The sequence below is a fragment of the Aulostomus chinensis genome, chromosome 5 (genome assembly GCF_037954235.1).
Source record: "Aulostomus chinensis isolate RoL2024-O1b breed Wild chromosome 5, RoL_Achi_v1.0, whole genome shotgun sequence".
Lineage (NCBI taxonomy): Eukaryota > Metazoa > Chordata > Actinopteri > Syngnathiformes > Aulostomidae > Aulostomus > Aulostomus chinensis.
Window position 1 is genome coordinate 23,980,483 of NC_141324.1, and position 23,998 is coordinate 24,004,480.

At 40.9% G+C, this 23,998-nt stretch overlaps 1 protein-coding gene and 1 pseudogene across 3 annotated transcripts in view; both read left to right on the forward strand.

Annotated features, from left to right (window-relative positions):
• The window catches only part of b4galt2 (UDP-Gal:betaGlcNAc beta 1,4- galactosyltransferase, polypeptide 2), a 146,641-nt gene that overhangs the window by 27,677 nt on the left and 94,966 nt on the right, over positions 1-23,998 (forward strand). The gene's annotated exons all lie outside the window — the stretch shown is intronic.
• LOC147261824 (elongation factor 1-gamma pseudogene) lies at positions 10,299-11,202 on the forward strand (annotated as a pseudogene).

Consider the following 23,998-nt stretch of genomic DNA (forward strand, 5'->3'; position numbering starts at 1 on the left):
GCGGATGGCGTTATTTGTGCACAGTTGGTCTAAGTTGTGTTCAACCTCATTTTTGTATTTAGAGGGCGTGATCAGAGGCCAAACCACAGTGAACAGTGTGAAGTGGTAGTCACTAGACACCTAATTATTCAAAGGTTGGTTTTTTTTCCATTATCAGTCAAACCAGTCAGAGCGCCTTGAGTCATTCCCTCGCACCAGTGCTTGGTGTGTTGCGATTTCAAGCGCACGCTCATCTTATGTTTAGATACAGGAGCGGCAGGAATCCACCCGAGTCATTGAAGGTGAAGCAGGCCTGAGAGGCGGCGGCAGCCAATGTTACCAAGGTTTCAAGCATCAATGGATCCACATTGCAATGCCTGGCTTCTGATTGATGCGTCCTTGAAACAGCACGTCACAAATAACTCCATTGACCAAAGACCAGCATCTTCATGTCTGGTGTCCCAAAATAGCAATGCACCATGGCTGCACCAGACCAGGCCTCATTACCAGTCTTATGATCCCTCAAACATCTTTGAGGAGTTCATCAGCAGTTAACACGCTTCTTCATAAATGCAAAATAAATGCTTCTGTGTGAGGCCCAGGGGCCGGCACGGCTTGAAGAGGCTTTCAAGTAACTGAAGGGTCACTGGTTCATTCCTCGACCCCCCAGTGATCGCGTTGAAGTGTCCTTGAGCAAGATACCGAACCCTTAATTATTTCTGATGATGTGTGCATGTGTGTGTGTGTGTGAGAGAGAGAGAGAGAGAGAGAGAGAGAGGCAAAAATGTATATTTTGCTATGTAACTACAGTCCATTTCAATCCTGGAAGCTATATATACCTATATTTTTTATTTAATGATGTACAGTATTTATACTTATAAGAAAGAGGGTGGGAACTTTTACAGTGACCAAAAACTGTTATGAAATACAGACTGTGTGTGCATTGAAGTCATATCCAGACACTCTCAAACATGTCAACCCATTTAGTTATATCGTGTCTTTTAACAGTGGGAGCCAGAACGATAAACAAAGCCAATAATTTGCTTTTAATGACTCATCTTCCACCACCAATAAGACTAGTAGTTTATCGTAGAAACTTGGAGTTAGATGAAATGCAAATGCTGGTTGTCAAAGCATAATGAAGGTACATTCAAATGACTGTGGCCGCAAAAATATCAAATCCACCAGTTTTGCTCTTTTATCCATGTTGAATGATGAGGAATTTATTTCAGAGGAAACATCTGTTCATCTACTAATTTAACAGCCAAAAAAAACATATAACAACCAACAAGAAAATTGTGAAAAGTTGTGTGTGTGTGTGTATGTGTGTGTTTTGAACATGAACTTCGTGTCTTTCTGTATTTCCCCCTTTTTTTTGGGCAGAGATTCATACGTATGAATTGTACATGGATTTGTTTTTGTTTTGTTTTTTCTTGGTTGCAGAGGTGTTTCAGTTGGTTTGTTGTTGTCGTGTTGTTGTTGTGTTGTTAATATTGTGAGTGCTGGGTCCAGCTGTACTCTCACATTATACTGTATGCTGCGTATGAGCCTGACGTCTCGACGTGGTAATAAAATGCTTCCTCTCATCCTGGTTCAGAGTGACTATTAAGGTGTGTGTGTGTGTGTGTGTGTGTGTGTGTGTGTGTGTGTGTGTGTGTGTGTGTGTGTGTGTGTGCGTGCGTGCATGTGCAGGAACAAAACAACCCAGCTCTCCACAAGATAAATGACAAAACACACTACCCCCACACTGCTGTCATCTGGCAAAGCACTGCCTTGTCCTCTCTCACTTTTTTTCTGAGATCCTGATTGTTTTCCTCTCACACATACAGTATACAGATTCAGACGATAAGAAAATAGGGAGGTGAGATGGAGGAGTGATTTTGAGGAAAGAGGAAAAAAACCCACTTCAATGTAAATCATGACAACACTGAAGGAAACAAAGCAGGAAACATTTTCAAATCAAATATAAAGAATAGAAAACAGCAGCGATGACTGTAGGATGGGAATATTTTTCCATTGATAAGATCTGTGGGGGAATATGGATGTGAGGCCAACGTGAGACAGGTGCGGCTGCAGCCTCCAACAACTAAGTACACATTTTTCTAAGTATTTTATTTTGTATGGCTTTTTTTATTTCATTACCTCCACCAAGGTTTGTCTTGTTTCCTGAATGTCTGCACTCAAACTGTGTACAGGATTTTTATGAAAAAGAAAAAAAGAGCTTGATTTGCACCCAGATGGACACTGTTCAATGTTTGTGAGCTTTGTCCCTTTTAGATTTCACATAATTAAAAAAAAAAGGATTCAAGCCATAGAACATAACGGCTTTTATAACAAGTGTCATAATAAATCAACAGTTCTGATGTCTAAACTGACTTTTCGGGGGTCAACTATCAGCTCATGGAGGCAGACGGACACTCATGTTGGGAGGAAGGTTTTACATCACCTGGTCACGTCTGCTGTAAAGAACCGCGTCGCTTCCGTCTGGACATCTGTCAGAATCAATGGAGGTATACATTGCAAGCCGCCACTTAATTGAGCCACGGAGAATACATTTTATGAGAAATCAATAAAAATGGTTTGCAGTGTTCAATAAAGTGAAAAATAAACATTGATCTGCCCAGTGATTAGCTTGTACCTCAAAATGTAGCAGGGACAGAGATGCATGATACCGGATATGCTGCCGCGATCTGACAAGCTGATATTTAAAAACAGCAGATACTTGCTGATGTCGACGTTGTCTGTATTAAAACGCATTTATATGATACTCATGCTTTGCACAAACTGAAAAACACACAAAATGTTGTGAATTTGAAAAAGCCCACAAATCCTGAATTGTTTCCTCACGCAGAGGAGAGACTCGACCTTGACAGATCCGAACATCTCGAGAAAAAGCTGAAGGTGAAACACATGTATTGATGCTGCCACAGGGTGATGGTCAAGGCCTCTTCCCCTACGGGCCTGTTACATATGAGCCTGTTACCCTACGATCCTGTCACCCTATGAGCCTGTTACCCTATGAGCCTGTTACCCTACCCATTGTGTGTTGTTTAAATTGTACTAGACAACTCAACTCTGACATTCTGGCCGTATTGTGTAATTGTCTTTTATTTAGACATTCGTGGCCTGCAAGCGTTTATAAAGGTGTCACAGCTGCTTGTGTACCGTCTGTGTAGAAGACATCGTAGGTGTTTATGTCCAGTTAACAATGAGGGATTGAGAGGGATTTGCTGACATCCGTATGGGATAATCCCTCAAGCTGTTAATACAGGATGCTGATCTGATTGTTCATGGACAGATGAGCTTAGGACATTTTATAAATCTTTTTTTTTTTTTTTAGAACTGTGACGTCTACGCTGACATGCCAGGTTTGGCTTTTCATACAGGCATCGATGTTTTGTGTTTGCCTGAAATCTGAGTGTGCAAAATGTCCATCTACCAATCCCTATAGAAAGAACTATGGTGCGTGTTATATAGAGAACAGTCACAAAGGGGTTAATCTCACAACTGGACCAACCAACCTGAATAAATACTTGAGATGACCATGGACTACTGGGCTTGCTAGCTGTACTGTCACTTGATCTGTAAGGTTAGAATAGAAGAGTGATTAAATTACAGGGAATCGCAGATCATTTTGATAATTGTTGTTCAGAAAAACACAATATTTTCTGCCTCAGGACCCGTAAGTATGAAGAGTTGATGTTTTTGTCATTTTTGATAGAAAGGGAGCCTTTGGATTATTGGATGAACCAAAGAAGTGAATTGAAACACGTCGCTTCGGAAAATTGTGATGAGCATTTAAAAAATTTTCTTGACATTGTATAGACTCAACAGTTCAATGTCTAATCAGAAATGAAAACAGTTGCTGAGCTTTATTTATTTTGTGTTTTTATGGCAAATCAACAGCAGAACGGAAGCTTTTTGCTCCAACGTGTATAAACTCAAACTGACAACACCCTTATCTCTGTTTCAGCCGCCATGGTTGGAAGCACACAAAGAATTTAATTTTTCAGGCTGCAAGGCTGTTGTCATTAAGCATCTACTTTTTATGAAGTCTGCTAAAAGCCTCGTCAGTGTTATTGCCATCTACATGGTCGACCTAAAACTCAGTGCTTCACAGATACTCAGGCGCCTACATTATGTTTTCAACCATGTATTCAATTTTTATTCATTATAACTCAGGGCATCTACAAGTCAAGCTAAGTTATTGCAGTTCAATTATTTAATATTTGAAGGAACCAAAGTTCAAATTTGGGAGAAGTTTCTCAGTATGTGCCGAAGACCTCAGCTGAAGAGAGAGCAGACGCAAAACCTCTGTAATTTATTTATGGTTATTAAACGTGGTAAATTTCCATAACAGTTATTAGTGCAAGATCTCTTGATTAGCCATCACAGTCGGTGTTGGTGTTGAAGAGCATTTTGAGTGGATGTGGTACCATAGCTGGCTGTTGTTGATACTCAATTACCATGTCACTAATCATCACAGGGGAAGAATAATCAGGACTATTTGCAATACACACTTAGGAGAGATGTTACAGTGCTGCTGCATGCATGGTAACACACACTACTCTGATGTTACCCTGAAGAGAAAAGAATCAAACCTCCTGCTCAGACCAGTCCCATCATCTCTCGCTACTGTGCCGCCGTGCTGTTATTAGTTTAGACGCTGAGTATGGTGAGTGGGCCGACGTTTTGTCTTATTCACCAGCAGCCTGCAAGGTTAGCTTTTGTGTCTAAGTGGGAGGATCTCAGTGTTCTCGATGAGGGAATTGCTTTGCTTTGAAACAAGCGTTCATTCACAATACTCGACATTCATTAGCCTCGGAGAGGGGTTGTAATATTCAGCCGCTGTGAGTGAGAGAGTGAATGAGTATTTGTGTCTGTGGCACAACTGCTTTACTGGTTATATAACCCTCAGCAAGCCGGCAGGACTTATCAATATTTCTATCTATAGGTCTAAAATATGGCGTAAGGCGCTTAAGCCTGGGAAGGGGTTATGTCACTGTGTTGAAGAGGTGAGACAGCAGCAATGTGTTACAGAATTGTATATTTTCGGTTGAGAAGAGAGGACTTTTCTTCTGTATGAGTCATTCGGAGTGGAATCCCAACTGCAAATACAACAGGAAACCTCAGCGATGGTGATTTATGAATAAAACTGCAGCTTGTTCTTTGTTGTTCAAAGTCAGCTGACCGATTGCCGTCTCGCTTAATTAGGACAGAACAATGATTATAAAAAAAGATTTCCTGAGCGCTTAAGAAAATAGTCTATATGCATTATTAAGCCACTGCAGGGTGACAAACGAACACAGGAGTAAAAAGGGTTTTAGTTAACAGCCCCCCAAAGAGCTTCAGCGCTCCTGACCAGAATGTCAGGTCAGACGTGTTGTCCAGATTTTCTTTTACCACACGTTCTCTCCTAAGTATCTTCTTTTGGGGGGATATATGCGGAAAAGTTGAGCGTTACCAATTAATTTTCCACAGAATCTTGTAAATGACACTTTTTACACCCTCTGATGTTTATATTCTTTCGTTTTTTTTTTTTTTTTTCCCAGCTGTGTGAATTAAATGCACTCACTCTATTTGAACTCTCCAGAAAGTGACCCGTTCACTTCACACGAGGGCCCAGTCGGACAAGGAGACTTTCCACTCGAGAGCCAGCGGGTTAAAATCTGTTTAATGTCCGATCTTACTGATTCACACTGATTCTATAATCTATTTAGGTAAGTGAAAGCAGTTCCAAGTCTCTAGAGCTCGACTAGACTCACGATCAGCGCTTTTCCACAACATGTGTTCATTTTGTGTTTTAGTGCAGCTACTGGAGAGCTTTAACACAGGGCTCCGCAACATTTTAGTCTGATGAAGTGTGTTTTAAGGCGCTAGTGCCCTGTTGTGTGTGAATGTTTCAGCAGAGCACCGTGACAGTTGCCGCTTGTGTTCACCACATGTACTAATTTAAAAGCCTTGTATTGAATTAAGAACAGGGTGGAACAATATGCACAACAATTTAGCAAAGTAAGCCGGACAGACTACCATTTATCCTTCTGCCTCGAGATGTGCTTTCCTCCACACAAGAAACATCACTGGTTGCTCAAGCTAAACCCTGGTATAATGTAACACTAAATCTACAAACGACATTTTCGGTCCTTCACCGAGATGGTGTCCTGCCTGAGCGGTCTCCCAAAACTCAAACAAATGATACAGGAAACAGAATCAGAAATGTAAGCGTACCCGGCTCCACGCAAGGAGTGAGCCGAACTCCAACTCTTTGCGTGGTTTTTAAAGATGCTCAGCAAAGTGCGAGGTGGTGCTGAGAGGTGCAAGAAGGGGCTGAGGAGAGGTGCAGGGCATGAGATGTGTGAAAGATAAAGAGCGATGTACCAGCACCTTTTTTTTTTTTTTTAAGATAGGCAGCTTTTCCTCTCCAGAATCCCATGAAGGCTTAATATAAATCTGAGCTGTTTCATCATGCATCATATCAGTTTTCCCCATTTCCGGACATTCTGCTTATCTTTCCCATAAATGCCAGAGAGTAAATTGGCCTTGAAATCATTGTGATTAGCAAAATTATTATGATATAAAGATAAATGTATGCTACTGGTGTAATAGTATAATAATAATAATAATAATAAAGCAGTGGATAATTAAGAATGTTCACATTTACAAATTGCAATGCTTTGGCAGCCAAAAGCTTCTTCACGTGTATGAGCTGTTTCGTTCTTGTGGTGAAAACAACCCTGGATCCTCTCTCCTCAACATCTTGGACTCTTATTAACCATCTGTGAAGATCGTCTGTTGCTTATTCTTAGGTTATATTGGGTTTTTAAATGTTTAAGAAAGCCAGAAATATTGCTCCCCTGCCTGAAGTTCTCTTTCTTGTTTCAAAAGTGGGACAAACTTCTGCATAATTCGACCTCAGAATCCGCAGTTATGTAATGTATAGTCTAGCTCATACCATTTAACGCATACATGTTTTGTTGTGCATGTTTCATTTCATGCCTTTTTCACGCTGAGATTGGTTTCTTTATTTTGACATGCTGTCATTCCCTTCTTTCCCAACCCCTGGGTCACGTCACGCTTGTCACGTATATCCAATAAACTGAGCCACATCCCAGCTCATTATGTAAAAGTCTGTCCCCTCAGCGCACGAATGGTTAAGTTGTTGCTAAGCCCGTCAATATAACAAATTACCATAACAATTTAATTATGCATGCTGTAGTTCAGTTCGAAAATGTTTGCAGATGAATGGCTGCCGCAGACCATCATGCCTAGCGGATTAGCATTGTGAGAGATTTCATGTGGATTAGTTAAAAGGATTATTACTGGTTGCGGTGATCCAGCAGACCACAATAAAGGTTTGGATATATTTGAAATTTGAATGAATGGGGATGAGCATTTGTCGCTGTATCACGGAGAAAAGAAACACACAAAAAAAAAGTCCCATTTTTGAAGCATCACCTCATCCGACTCATCACTTCTATCATACGCGTCGTTGCTATAGAATCATCACTCGCAGATGCGACAATTCTCTCGAAATCCCGTCAGACCCCCTGCTGCTGTCTCCCATGATTCCCAGATAGAAAGCACATTTGGGGTTAATTTGGCACACTTTTGGCATTTAAGGCTCAATTCTGGCCCTTGCAAGAGCTGTGTGGGCCAGATAATGTAATGACTTGACTTGGGCCAAATATAAACCATTTAGGGTGGACCTGTGGCACCCTGGAGCCATCAAGCCCAAATGTGGGCCATCAAAGAACTGAACTGAGACGTGGGCCAATTTTGGGCCAAACATTCATTGCTATCAGTGCTAACTAGGAATGCCATACCATAAATAATCATTCGAGACACTGTATGCATATGAAAGACACATTTTTGGTCTGAGAATTCAAAGTTATATTAGATTGTGTATCCAATCAAACCCGCAAACGTTGCGCCATAACAAATATAATTGTTTTATTTGTAAATTTCAATATAGTGTTATTGCCTCTACATTTGTTTTGTTTGATGTAAAAATCAAAATGAACCAAAAAAGGGACTTAAAAACCACAATACAAAAGTACAGAAAATTATTTTCACTTTCCCAATTTTTTTTACTGAAATTGTAATATGGCAGCATCGTTAAAAAGGAATCAGTGAGCGGAGAAAATCAGAATACCTTGTTTTATTATACTACAAGGTTTGTCGACGTCTTTGAAAGAGATCTTTACAGTGATTGCCATCTTGATCTCCATCTTTAGAGACCAATTCCATGTTTTAATGCTAAATTTTCCTGTATGATGAGAAACTGGAATCATTATAAACTCCTTATGGTCTCAAAAAAAAAAAAGTTGTTATGTCAGCTAATCGCCTCCATAAGATTAGTCTTCTCAGCTTGACCTTCAATCGATTGAAAGTGAGAGTCTTCTTCAGATTTCTCCAAACTTGATTGTTTTTTTTTCTTTTTTTTCTAAAGAAGAATCAACTCGACTTTGCAGCAAGTTTTCAACGACAAAAACTGCAATAGACAAACCAGGAGGACTGATGACCTCTTAGGTTAATAATCCTGAGTGAAGGAAGGACGGATGGGGAGAAAGAGACAGAACAATGAGGACAGGGAACACCTAAGTGAGGAGGAAATCCAAAAGTTGGCTGGAGGAGAGAGATGAGCAGCTGATGAGCAGATTAAAGACACATAGAGGAGGTGGTGAGGAAGAGGAAGAGAGGGAGGGAGTTTTTGACAGAGGGTGGATCGTGAGAATCCAAAAACGAAGAGGAGGGCGGAATGAAAAAGTGTTTAGTATGCCAGAGGTAACAGCAACATGATGAAGAAGCCACATCCTCTTTGGGATGAATAGATCCATTTAGAGGGTCAGAAGGACACACACACACACACACACACACACACACACACACACAGAGGATGAGCTAAGTGGATATTTGTTGTTATTGATCACTAGTGTTCATAAATATTCACCAGCAGCCTTTTTTTTTTTTTAAAGATACAGTAGGAAATTAGCAGAGCAGTCACCAGAGTATGTTGTTGTTTTATTTGACTTTTTCTATATGAAATGCACATTTTGAGAGCATTCTCTTATTATGATGCCTCCAGTTTTGTTTTTAATGGAAAAGTTCTCGTTGATTCTTAGGAATATGTACATCTTATAGTTTTCCTCTGACGTTACCACCTGGCGATTCATTTAATGGAACAAACCAGTGCGTCCGCCGACACCTTCATCCAGACTACTAGGTGACTCACTCAGCATCCAGGAAAAGTAAAAGAGCATTAAAGCTTATTTATTTAGTGCAGCTATGAAAATACTTTTACAGGAATCCATTGTGTGATGTGTCATCTTCATATGATTTCAAGGTTGACCCAGAGACTGAAGAAATGAAGCTGGATTCAAGTCTAATGTGTAATGTTGCCACCCGCAAAGGTGCTTTATTGGGGACATTGGAACCTGGCCTAGCTGGAACTGAACAGAATGAAACTTTCTTCATTACGATAGCAATTTAACGGGTATATAAAAGAACTCAGCTTCATCGACTCAAACGCGTTTCAACCTTGGCGCACCATCTCAAAAACAACTATGAAGACAACTTATTACTGCCAATAACCATCCATCCTTTAACTGGTTTAATGGACTCCTCCAGAGCTGATTCTCTAACTGGAATTGCAGTCCATCTTATTACTGCAAATTAGTACTTTTCATGTACCCCAAGAACTGCCGGGCTTCATAGCCCAGGTTGCTGACAAATACACTGGAGTTCACTTTAAAGTGGCCAGCAAACCAAAGAAGAAAGAACCAGCAGAATATGCACAGACATACTTTTGGGCAGTTGAATCGCGCGCCTGGCTTTCTCAGCAACCCCCCCCCCCCCCCCCCCCGGCAAGATGCCTGCCGTCCGGGGAGAAGACGGCATTTGTTTGTTCGAGAGTAATGCCATTGCCTGCTACCTGAGCAATGATGCCCTTCGTGGTGTCACACCCAAGGATGCAGCACAGGTACTACAGTGGGTGAGCGTAGCTCACACTGAGATCCACCCTGCATCCAGTGCATTGGTCTTCCCCTCACTGGGGATCATGGAGTTCACTGAAAAGGATACAAAGCAGGGAGAGGAGGATGTGAAAAGTGTCCTTGGAATTTTAAACCAATACCTAGTGACCCATACAGTCCTGGTGGGAGAGAGGGTCTGCTCCATGCTTGGCCTGCATAAGCAAGTTCATGAGCCATCTTTCTGCCAGCCCTTCATGAAATGTCAACTGCTGGTTTGTGACATGAGTGGACCACCCACGGTTTTCGGCTGTCCTCTGCAATATTAAGATCTGTGAAGGAATGGCAAAGATGTTGAATGAGGAAACCAAGCCCCTTGACAAAAATAACAAAATCAAGAAGCCTGAGCTAGAATGCTCATCACCACCCAAGAGAGGGACAGCACCAAAGATGGAAGATGAAGTCAGAGAGTCAACCAAGCCTAAAAAAAGCAACCAGAAAGGAAAGAAACTTGAAGTGATGGTGTCCTCGTTGCCCGAAGACACGGAGGAAAAAGAATGAAAGCAAACAGACAGCTGAGTCTCAGAAAGACAATAAAAAGCCAGAAAGGAAACATACAGAAGAGGACATGGATAAATGTGACGCTGTTTCGGCTGTGGAGCCCAATGCCAAGAAACTGCTGAGAAGCACATTTGTCATGGACAAGTTCAAGAGGACGTACTCAAATGAAGATACCCTAACCATAGCCTTTCCTCAATTCTGGGAGCACATTGACAGTGAGGGGTATTCAATCTGGTACAGCAAGCGCAAATACCCTGAGGAGTGCACGCTTACCTTCAGAATCTGCAACCTGATCTCAGGTATGTTCCTGCGCCTGGAAAAACACAGAAGGTTTTGCCAGTGTCACCTTGTTTGACTATCAGCAGCATCTCTGGAGTCTGGATCTTTAGATGACAGGATCTGGCTTTCATGCTATGGGAAGACTAGCCGATGGTCTATGAGTCCCATGGCTGGGGCAAGCTGGGCAACAGCAGTGATGAGTGCAAGACCCCGGTAAAGGAGTACTTTAACTGGGAAGGATACTTCAAGCATGTGGGTAAAGCCTTCAGCCGAGGTAAGAACTTCAAGTAGGAAGACACTGGGACGGTCTAATGCTGCTCACCAGCCTTTTAAAGCGAGTGAATTTGATCTCTGCCAATACTGTTGTTGTTTTAGGACTTGCAACATGCAATAAAGTTTTTTTTTTATAATGCAAACAAACAAATAAAGAAGTAAACAAAACAAAAAAATTGGTTCACGGCAAAAACTGACAAGTTTAGTGTTCTTTAAGTGGTAAAGAGAGAGATGCCACACTGACAGAACTGATACACACACACACACACACACCTGATTCACCATCCAACTGCACATGTTTCTGCAGTGGTTCAGGATTTAATATACCATAATTCCTCCTCTATCAGCAAATCTTTCCAAAATTCAAAACCTTGTATCTGAATATCTACAATGTTGACCACCAGTGAGCAGCTTTCATCCCTGACTTCATTTTAATATTTGTAACACTCCAAAATGTATTTTTTGTGGCAAGCTGCAATTATTATTATTATTATTTATATTTACATGAATAATAATAAGGGGAACTGTCACAGGCACCCAAAAACTGTAAGCGTTGATTTCCCCCACCCAGTCAGTCATTCACTACGTTTTTTTCCCCCCTTTTTGCATAATTATTAAACAAATAGCAAGAGGGGATGTTGGATGCTGACAATCTGACTGCTCAGGTTACCTGCAGCAAAAGAAAGACTTCCAGTACAAACAACGCACACCTCCGGCCTTCTATCATAAAATACAGTCAATAGAGAAGCAGGTCATTTCTTCTTTGAGGATAAATAGATAAGAGATAATGACTTCTCATTACACCTCTAATATTTATAGATAAGGCTTATCAACAGTGTTGAGGTTCGCTTTAATATGAGGACATCACAATGCCACTCACATGCCTCTGAGTGACGTAATCAACATTTGGCTGCAATATACTCCTAGTTGTTATAGTACTGGATCTGAGGCTGGAATAAAACCAGTGTTTGTCCAAATAAAAGAGAAAAGGGTCGCATTAAAAAAACAAACGTGTTTTTTCTGATGCAACGAAGAGCTGTTAAGATGTCAGGAAGGAGGCGATAATAAAAGGTTATGTTGTGATGATAAAGCTGACAGACTGCATTGAATGCAGTGAGTTAATGATGCATTTTATTCTTCATTTAACATGACGCAGCTCTATCAAAGTGCCTGCTTTCAGTTAAAAGACGGTGTTTTCATCCCCCGCAGCTCTATATTCATATTTCTTTCAGACATATTTAGGCAGATTGTAATTCCACCCCGATATAAATAATTAATGTTTGATTAAAAAAAAAAAATGTTGCTCTGCTCTGTACACAACTGATTCTACTATTTACACTTCTGCCTCAGTCTTTATCTTGATGAGGATTTAGGTCTGAGTCCCGCGGGTGCTGAATTACAGCAGCATGTTGAACATGATGTGTGATATCTGCAACAGAGCCTGAAGAAAGACATGTAACGCTTCATCCGCTGTGGATGAAATCGCTATCCATTTAAGAAACCGCGCATTTTGAGCACTGTAGGCATTTCACCAGCACAATGAAGGAAATGCAGCCAAAACATCAAACACAATCTTTTTTAAATTACTCAGACATTCTATAGATTCACTGCAGGGAGAATTAGTTGTGGAGCGATAACTAGATTTGTAATTTATCTGTGTGACAAAAGATTAATTTGAAACTTTTGGTTGGGGGGGGGGTGATCAATTTTCAGGTTAGTTACTTCATTTATTCCATGTTCCCAGGCAGGATGTAAAAGAGACCAAGTTTTTTATTACCTCTGCCAAGGAGACCTCTACCAAGCTGACGTCTGTGCCAAACACAACACGCATTTCTGTCAATCTTACTTTTATTTAACTCTTTTAATTGTTTGTACACGTTGATGTTTCTTTGAAGGATCTCTCAAAAATGAATGCAAAATGTTGTGAAATTTGGCAGAAAGAGAATTATTGGAGAGCGATAAATCTTTAGGAGGTGATTTGGACAAAGTTGTGCATCACAGATCCTTTAAGTGTCCCGGGCCCTGGGCAGGATGTGACGATGTGGGATTTGTGTGTTGCCAATGTCAATTTTGAATATATAAACGTAAAACAAACTATACTCAACTGATGTTTATGGCTTTAAAAGAATTTGCCAAACAACACTAATCGAGTACCTTGTACTACACAGCGTCTACTACGCAGCATTTTATATAAGAGCAGCCATTGCTTCCTTTTGAGATAAGCCCAGTGACTCCTCTGTCAGTCACACATGCTCACACACGAACACAAGTATTATAGACACCTTCATTTTCCAGACTAAACCAGTCGCAGCACAGACCCACTTGAGACTGTTACCTTCTCACGTCACTTTGTCCCAGTTAAAATGTGTGTGTGTGTGTGTGTGTGTGTGTGTGTGCGCGTGCGTGTATCAACTTCAGACAGCCACTCTTGACTTCCAATTACATCTCCTCAATCTCTCTTCAGTTACCAGTGCAGAGTCCTGTTGGCCGTTAGTGAAACACAGCCTTCGTCCTTTCCCCAGACACGTACACTCACACTCACTCACACACACTCCCACAAACCACACACACACACACTGATATATTCACAGGCAGCAAGAAGTCAATGTACTGAAGAAGCCAGGTAGTCCCCCTGTGTTAGGTGATTGTCTTTTAAACGTTTTGGTCTCTTGATCTTAAAATGTAACATATTCTGCTTTTTCTTACGACTCTGGGAACAAGGGTTTCCACTGAAGCCAGTCGAAATTGGGGTCTAGGATTTTATCCTCAAGGCAGCCAGAATAGCAACTTGAGATGTTTGCATGGAGTCAGAAGTAGTCAGTTTGTACTCAGTTAACAGATTAAGACGACTACAACTGTGTGGTTAAATCATCACACTGCAGCCAATGTTGCTTCGAAGCCAATGTGCTGTCTCGTTTGTGCTCCACATGGTGTGTTCACAGGTTTGAGGCCTGCTCAAACATGATTGGTCAAAGTTCCTCAAATGGAAAACGGAAACTAGAAACTTCATTGTCCAGATATTTTCTCCCTTGCCTAAAGTTTCTGTATTTGTATACGAAATCTGTTTATAGAGGTTAGTCAGCTGGGAATATCACTGCTCTGATGATCACTGGTTTTCAGAGTTGAGTTCCAAATTTAACTCCATCTTTGTAAGGCTTTAGCCCCATACCTCAGTGACCTTTTACATCCCCGCTGTCCCTATGGACCATGATTATTTTTTCCATTTTATTTCCTTGATTTCGAATGTACTACAGTAATAAACGGGCCGCTCGTGTAACCAACCAGTAATCACTGAGATCAGATGAGGAGTATAAGCTCAGCAAATGCATCTCCGGATCACATGCATACTGAATTCTTTGATCAGATTTCTGTCATGGCATTATTTTCTCTCATCTTGACACATTTGAGATGTGCTGTTGCTGTTGGTTTCATCGTGCCCTTTAAAGTTCCTGTCACTGCTAATGTAATGCAGCTGTGTCATCCACTCACATTCAACTGTCAGCTGTCAGAAAATAGCTCGCTGGAGAGATTGAATCCCAACCATCTCCTAAACCTCTGACGCCTTCGGTAACCCTGCTGTTAAAAATCGTTTTCCCTCCCGCTGAGCCTCATGCATCCTTTTTTTTTTTTTCTTAAAGAAGTCCTTCACGTATCCAGCAAGAGGATCAGCCACCGTTGCTCGACAAGTTCAACATTGTTTAGTCTGAAATTAGCCCATAACATGCCCAACAGCCAGGGGGCAGGGGCATGACTGTTGTCATTTAAAAATGCTCAGCATCCGGAGCAGGAGAGGCGGGTGTGTAGAAGGAAGCAGGTCTGGTCAGCCTGAGTTGATGAGAAGCGATGAAGCTGAAAGCGTGTACGGAAATAGCAGCAACCCTGGACCACAGCGAGATTTCGAGTCAGTGTTAAATATGCAACATATTAGAAACAAACAAGGGAGGTGATGCTGAAACCAGATGATTCAAGTCTCTCAGTGTGATCAAATAAAATCACCCAATTAGTGAAAAGTCACCTAGCGAGAAGCCGACTCCAGGGGTGCTGGATCTGCATCGGGACCCTCCCAAATCATCAGCATTAATGAGCTATTGATCTCATTAATGCGGAAGATGCAGTATGCAGTTATATTTCAAGGATTCATACTTTTAGAAGTTTGATTCTGTGTAAAATTACATCTGTGGATTTAAATTATGTAAAGAGTTCCATTCAGACGAGAACAAAATCTAGATTTATGGGACGCAGTTGTATTTTCATAGCTATGTGAGCACCATCTGCACATCCCACCCGGATGCTGCAAACAAATCTCCTGTATTTGTATTGGTGTTTGCAGAGGCCGTGCTCCCAATTGAGTTTGGACAAGGATGAACCCACTCAAAGATTGAATTTGAGGCTTGTGCTTTATATGAAATCTGCATAGAAATAACTGATTATCATTAAGAGTTGTTGCCGTTCCTTGGATCATCAATCCCTGATGGCCAGTTTGATTCAGCAGCTGTGTGGTCAGGATGGATGTATATGGAGATGAACTGGAGATGCACCAGACAGCTGTTCAAGTAAGCTTATTAAAATGATTGGCTGGCCTCTTCTGATGAACCCTGTAGAATTCAGCTGACTCGTTGTTGAGATGTGTGTGCGTCTGTGTGTGTGTGTCCGTGTCAGTGAGTGTCGGTCAGAAGATTTGGTACATTTTAAATTTTCACCTCGAAATCTTAAGAGGTCTGGAAAAAAAATGGTTCAACCAAAAACATCATAAAAATATCTTCAAACTGAGGAAAAATACTAAAATTTGTAAATTAATAGTTGACAGAAAAGACTGCCTCTTACCATCAATCTCATTCCAAGTCAAAGCGCAGAAGCCGCACACACACACACACACACACACACACACACACTCACACTGAGCCTTGTTGCAGTTCAACTTTAGGTGCCAGGTTTAGACAAAGGGATGCAAGACTAAACCGTAAACAAAGCAGCCGTTAACTACACAACCCAAAGTTCAATTTGCACATGAAGCCCAATTTTTTTTTGGTTCGAAAGAAATAAAAAGCCATTTTTATGACTGTTCAACACACGGACACACAAGTGGCACGTCAGCACCACCGTCACCGAGGAAACCCCTAAAATAGTAGCGTGATCATCAATAACTGTGAAAACAGTACAACGGTAAATCACAACTATATTTATTCCTTTTATTCTTTTCAAATGTCTCATTTTTGGACTCAGTGTCTTTGTAGGGGATGTTATTCTTCTCCTTAATGTGCCAAACATTATTAGAATACTATAAATAGAATTATGGCACAGCTTCAGGTTTTATTATAACCTGGAAACCAATATGTTCCGAGCTTAGCCATGCTACAATTGGGATTAGCGGACGCGATGATGTTGTGACTCATGTCATTATTCAGTTATTGATACACAAGAAAGTATTGCCACCTTTCTACTAAACAACAGATGAATAATAATAATATTGGTGCTGGATTCTCTCTGAGTAGTAATAAGGTGTTACTCTTGAATTTATCTTTCTATCGCACATCTCTTAAACCTGGAATCCATCCGTCGCCACATGCTCGCTGTAATTCCTCTCTGTTGACACGTCACGCCTCCTTTGAGTTTGTTTCCCTTTAAAAACATGGAATAAATTCCACAAGCTTCTTAATCTGGACAGGTAGGTGTCGGTAGATGATAGGGTAGTTGTACATTTTTCCTATTTATCTTGATTTGTACACAAAGTTCTTTTTTATTTGATCTTTCATACATTATTTTTTTGTATTGCTTTTATTGTCGCTGTATGTCATTTATTCATCATTACTTCGTTGTTCATATGCTGTATATCGCTTAGCTCCTGTTGATGTAAATGATCCTAATGCTCAGCCAGTTTCCCTGGAGAGGACGGTCATATATGAAGCTCATAAATCCTTCCGCTGCTGTGACACGTCGATGCGGAGGTGTTTATTGTGAGCGTCCGTTGAAACGACTGTCATTTTTCCTCCTCGGCCGCTCCGCCTTTATACTCGCGGGCGGTAAACTTAAGTTGTTTTTTTTTTTTTATGTCTGTTGGTTATTCATGAGAAAAAACAAACAAATTGCAGGCTAACGTCGGATATATTTACTGTTTAAACTATAATACATAGGGTTGGCAACAATTTTAAAAAAAAGAAGAAGAAGAAGAAAGAAAGGTACCATATTTTTGAACATGGTGATCAGTGTTCTGTTCACATATGGCCGGGGCTGCATTGTTCTGCAGTGTGGGCAGCAAGCAGAAGCTTAAGTGGTGATTTGTCACCTCATCCTACATCTCTCATTGTGCACTCTATCTCTGTCTATTGACAGCAGGGTGGCAGATTTAGCTTCACACATAATTCAGTTGGTATGAGACCTGACAAACAGCATGGTGTAATTCTTTGTTTGTTTGTTTTTTTTATTTTATTTTTGGCTACAGTTTCAGTGTTTGAATCATTGGAGGACACCAACTATGATATTATACCTCCTTTTTCTTTAGATATAAATGAAATGCTGAGAAATATTGTGCTCTAAAAAGACTGCAGAATACATCCGAGGGTCCAAAAGCAACGGCTCCAACTTTAACTCAATAGCTTTTCTTTTTTTTTTTTTCTTCTTTTTTTTTCTATTGAAAACAGATCCAGCATGGTACATTTCCATGGTACCTGTATTTAGGTCAGCGCTTTGAACACGCTCTCTCACTCTCTCCTGCGCAAATGCAAAGCATGTGTACACACTTTCCCATGTATCGGGTCCATGCCACGAGGGATCTAACTCCCTGGACACCCCCCTGAATGATCGGCGCTAGCAATCAGAAACCACACTAAGAATAGGAAGTCCGTATGGAGCTGAAGTGACTTGATTGCGGCTCTAAACCTGCGGCAGCTCACTTTGACTTCCGCTGCTGCTACTTCCTTCCAAACTGAAGACATTTTTTATTTCTATTCTATTGATTAGCACATTAATAAGAAGATTGTGTCATAGTTGCTTTGAATGTATGTCGTTCTGGGGTCTGGGCCTCTTTAGTGTTTGGTACTTGTCCACTCACTGGCTAAAAACCATCTGTTTTGGAAATGATCCGTCTTTCCTCTGCCCCAGTTAGGCAGAGATACAGGATCAGCCTCGCAGCGTTTGGACCGGGACGCAGCCATCTGTGTGTTCCTGTGCCATGACTCCTCTGTCACACGCTGCATATTGTGTGTTCAGGCGTTTTGTTGTTGTTATTGTTGTTGTTGTGTGTGGGTTGCTTTGTGTTCTCTCCAGTAACATCCGGAGTTTTGAATCTCCCCTCCTGCCATTTTTTCCCACCCATAATGAAATGAACTCAGCGTCCAGGTTGATTTGTTAACTACGTGACAGCGATCAGAAATAAGAGCGACACAGAGAGAAAGTTTACTTAACACTTCTTAGTTTACAAATCAAACTTTATTTGTCAATCCTTTGCCATGTATGTAAAGCAAATCTCTGACATATGTTGTTTTTTTTTATTTTAATCCATGAAAACAGCAGTCTGTTGTAATCTTTTTTTACCTCACTTATTATTAGTTAGGCTTATCCTCCAATTCGCAGGCAAGAGTGGCCCTGAAATACTGTTGTTGGTAGAGGAGGAATGAGTGAAGGTGCAAGGATGAAGAGGGGGGCGGGTAGAGAGGGAAAGAGTGAAGAAAAAGACTTGGTTGAAATCCTTGACTACAGATACTGACTACTGTAGCAGGCAGTTACTTTAGCTCTGGTGACAAGTGAGTGAGCTGAGAGAAATTTGCAACAACATTTTACATGCAATTTACCTCCAAGAGCAAGAAAAACAAGAAAATATTGGACATCTGTGTGGCTGTGAATGCAGAACAAAACACTTTTGTGTACCATCTTTAACCCGGGAAGGGATTTAATTATTCAGATTTCACACACAGACCTTCAACAGATTAGTACCATAAAATGTTTCTAAAAAATAACTTCATGGAGGTGTGAAACATCATTTATTAAATCCACTAATCACAAGCGTTGGACAGTTTTTTGGTTCTGAATACATTTGACGTAAAGAAAGGGTAAGAAACATGTTTCAATAATTGATTTAAATTGGAAGGTTTTATGGAGGAGACAGATTTGCTGAAATGTTCCGTGAGCTTCTTCTCCTGGCGCTGAAAAGTAAACAGCTCTGCAGGCGGCGGCCACGACCGCACTGACATCCCTTCGCCCACGACCACGCCGTGAACGTTACCTGCTCCAGCTTCACGCCACTCTCCCTCCAGGATCGACAGCGGTTGCAAAGCCTGTAACGCGATGAGAGACCTCAGGACAACAGCCAAGTTGGACAAACTTTTTCTGTCCTACCTTCAGACAAAAACTCTGAAATAATGAACTTGGAGAGAAAATCCTGCCAAAAATCCCAGCGTTGCTTGAAGTGCCAAGTAAAGTCTTGGCTTTCACCTCAAACTTGCATCTTTATTAGTCAGTTTTCTGTCTTTTACCTTTTTTTCCTTTTCTTTTTCTTTTTTTTTTTTAAAGACCATGTGCACAAACATATACACAGTCTACTCATTGGCTTTTTTATGGTCTGCTACTAGTTTTGCACCATAAACGCTGCTTCCACTCCATCAAGTATAATTAAACCTCGAAAATTAGTGCACCTTCGTTGATGAAAGACCAATTTTTGGCAATAACGGACATGCCCAGTTTCATCCATAATCATCCAGTTTTGAGACAGTCACAGTTAATTGGGGTTGAATGGTTTGAAAAAAGGTAAGATTCCATTTTCAGCATTAGACTGAAATAAATTGGGGTCACCATTCTGTTAATGAACGTGATTGGATTCCGCTCATTATTGTGTTGTTCTGCATTTCAAATGCATGAAAAAAGTTATGACGTTATTCAGTTTTTATTAGCTGCTGACTTTTTTTTTTTTAACTCTCACATTCAGATGAAGAATTATACATGAATTCCAGAATAGAAGAGTTGGAACACTGGAGTTTTCAGTCCTTCTGAGGAAACTGAATGAAATGTTTGATCTATTACCTTGTAAATTTCTTTTTATTTCACAAATGGAAGTGGCCATGCTGACTGTGAATAGTCCTCTCAGACGTCCTGCATGTGGTTATTATACAAGGACAAGTGTCTGCTGTGTTAATTAATAATCCTGACTGTAAGCTATATCATTATCTCCTCAAAGGTATCTGTTCAGACTACAGACCATGTCCGGGAGCAGCGAGTTCAGCCGTATTTACGCTTGAAAGTGGATTTTTACCCATTTCAAAGTCAATTTAGAATCCACAAGACACTGGCTGAGCTTTTAATCAAGGCTAGTGTTTGTTTAAATTATCACAAGAGCAGATTTTCAGTATTCCTTCAGGTTACAGCCCCTTGCTGCTGGAAAACACACACACACACACAAAACACAGTAGAAAATGTTCTTTTATATTTTATTGCCTTGATTTTGTAATGAAACATGATCCACACAGAAAGAAAAGAACCCAACTAGCAATCTAATAGTAATTTGAATATTTGCTTTTCCGTTTTTTGACTGAAGTAGCAAATCAAATGTTCTCACCAGAGTCCGTGCCATGGAGGCAGGCCAGTTGGATCATAAAATCCTACAGACAAATGTATTTTTTTTCTTTTGCTGTGATAAAATTGTCATCATCTTCTGTTAGCATCTTTGGCAGAAAGAAGCTCGATAGGTTTTTTTTCCCCATTGGCCTTCATGAACTTAGCAAAATAATTCTCCTCTAAACCGTCCACTGTCTTCTAGACCCGTTAGCACCTCTCTCTTAGACATGATCAGTGTGTCACTGTTTTCTGGTTACGTCCCACAGTCCTTTAAAGAAGCAGTAATTAAACCCCTTCTCCACAAAACTCTGGATCCAGAAGTTTTGGCCAACTACAGACCAATATCAAATCTTCCTTTTCCCTCCAAAATTCTGGAGAAAGCAGTTTCTAAACAACTTTGTGACTTCTCCACAGCAACAGTTTATTAGAGGATTTCCAGTCAGGTTTCAGGGTTCATCATAGCACAGAAACAGCACTAGTCAACGTTACCAAAGACCTCCGGCTGGCATCAGATGAGGGACTGGTCTCTGTGCTGGTCTTGTTAGATCTCAGTACAGCTTTTGATGGTATTGACCACCATATCCTATTACAGAGACTGGAACATGGCACTGGCATTAAAGGTAACAAGGCTTACTGCTCTGCAATGACAAAAGAGGAGATACAATTACAGGTCTGCTTGAAGTTGATTGGAAGTTCTTGTACATGAGCGCAGGAGACGGTATATGATGGTAAATATACATGTGTCTGCACACATGCACATCATATCTGATTTATACTGTAACAAGTACTCACAGTATATTGATTGGAGCATGTGGTGTATTAGGGTACATTTGTGGCGTGTTCTTGTTACGTCATGGACACTTTGGTTTTATCTGGCCTTTTGTGCTTGAGCCGATTATGGATTGTAAAGCTTGCATGATTTATAAGCACATTTAGAGATTTTTTAATTATGAGGTCAAGAATCGGTCTTCTATAATTTAAGTAGCATTGTTGACTCTTTGATAGACAACTGTCCCCTGATTGTCCAGATGGAAGACCATAATCTGAACTGGACTAACCTAGCTCACGGTATTATGAAGTGGACTGGATATTACTGTGACAAACACGGGCATAACAACCGGAACAAGTTTCCAGTCGTCTTTAATCTTACCTCACCCTGTGTCACCAGGCTATCAAGGGAGAAGCTGGTCTTTCTGCATCCTGCATGAATTTTATTTAATTTTTTTTTGTTTTTGTTTTTGAAGATCGTATGTTAATCTGTCAGCCGTCGAGCCTCCTGCAGTGAGAGGCCTTGGCTACTCAGTCAATGATATTGACGTAGATGCAACGCTCCAAAGCAGCTTCCAAGTCATCTCGTAGTGCACTGAGCAAAGAGTGCGGAGAACTATGTCCAGAGACAAGGTTGTTAATAACAATCCAGTTGGAATTGATTTTATTGGCCAATACCAGGTTTTCACAGATTTACTGCACTGGTTTATAAATTTTGGCCGTGTTCTTTTTAACATTACAGCAGAATTTGCTCAGACGGCTTTCGCTGTCAAATACCAATAAATGATGCACTGTCACATTGAGTTGGTTGAGTGACTTTGTGTTTTGTTGGTAGGGAGTTAAGGAGAAGCGGTGTTGGAAAATTAAAAAAAACCCAATAATGTCCCTTTCTTTACTCTCATGAGAGTATCAATCACGCTTAGCATTCTCACTTTCTGTAGCTTCCTGTACACAGGGAAACTTAAAGGGATAGGAAAAAACAAAACAAAACATAAAATTCACCATGAAATCCAAGTGTCCTGAAGCTTCAACGTGCAAAGTTGTTCTGAGAAATGTCCCACCATGTTTTTAGTCTGACAGAATTTATCAAGCTACCCAGCTTTTATTTAGTATGTCGCTTTTTTGACTCCTTAAATTTAATTTTCTTTTGTTTCATTCATCCATCCCTCCATCCTTCATCCATCCCTCCATCCCTCCCTCATCCATCCATCCATCCATCCATCCATCATCATGTGTCATGCAGCCAGTCTGTCATGTGGCGCCTCACATCTAAGCTGAGCTGCCACTGTGCTAATGGGGCGCTAACATAAACAGTCTGTTTGTGTGTGTGTGTGTGTGTGCGTGCGTGCGTACGTGTGTGCGTGCGTGCATGCGTGTGTGTTGGCTTCCAGCAGCAAGAGAGTGATGCCCTTTTACCAACCTCACACGTCGGATAGTTCAGCTCCTGTTCGGTTTTCGGATCAGTGCTTACATTTTCACCCCATATGCAGACATTTCATCATCTGTTTGTCTTTTTTTTTTGTATGTTTGTTTGTTTTCCTCAGCGGCTCCATGCTTGTCTCATCTTCATTCTCTTCAAGATGAAGGCAAGCTTTTTGGAATGCTTCTGTGGCAACTGTAAAACAGTGTTTTCTGCTGTTAAGAGGTTTTACAGGACAGCATGATGTATTCCAGCAGGGTGGCAGGCGGGTATTTCAATATCAGCCCCCAAACATCTGCGTCAGCAAATGTCTGGCAATATATCACGTTCAGATTTCCCTGCTGCATTAGCCATTCCACTTTTATGCGGCCACCTGACATACAGCAGTAGAAGCAGCTTATTTTTTTTTCTAAAAAAAACTACAAGTTGGCGTAATGAGCTGCCATACGAAGCAAGTTTCAAAATAGCTCGTGGTTTGAGTTCTCACGTAAAGTTTAAAGCTCCCTTTTGGCAACCTATTGAAAAGCAATGTCCCCTGAAATCTGGTTTCCATTTATTCCGAAAGTTTCACACGTGAACTTTTAAAAACTGCTTGTGATACATTATTTTGCCATGTTATACTGTATTCTTTCGCCGATAGAAGAAAATGCAAGTTACTGAATAAATAATTCATCAGCATCAGGGGGGTGGGGGGTGCAAGAGGCCTGAAAGTCCCAGATAAACAAATGTTCACACTGTGGATCTGGATGCAGTTTCTGTGCAAACAAGAGAGACCAGAGACCTTCAGGCTTTGTAGTCGATCAGGAGAGCAACCATAGCTCGCGGCACAGGAGCAGAAAGATGGTCGACGCGTTCTTCTCTCTCATCGTAGCTGCTGCTGCTGCAGAGATGGTAAATATTTTAGATGTGACTTACAGATGAATTCATAGTTGTTTATTTCTTGCTGGAGTTTTTGGTCAGTTTGACCATGTTTGATTAAAAAAAACCACAAAAAAACAAGTGAGAGTAGCGAAACAGACGTTTGTCAGGTTGCATAGCGTCAGATCATTAGACACCTGTAGCTCCTGCTAGATATGCCAGGGAAATGAAGAGTCATTACTGCTTCTATAGAGACTTGATGCAGCTCAGTGCTGAAAACCAAACAAGCCAGACAGTGGCCTTTCTGAATTCACACGTCAAGACGTCAGTGGCGTGTAGAAAAACTTTA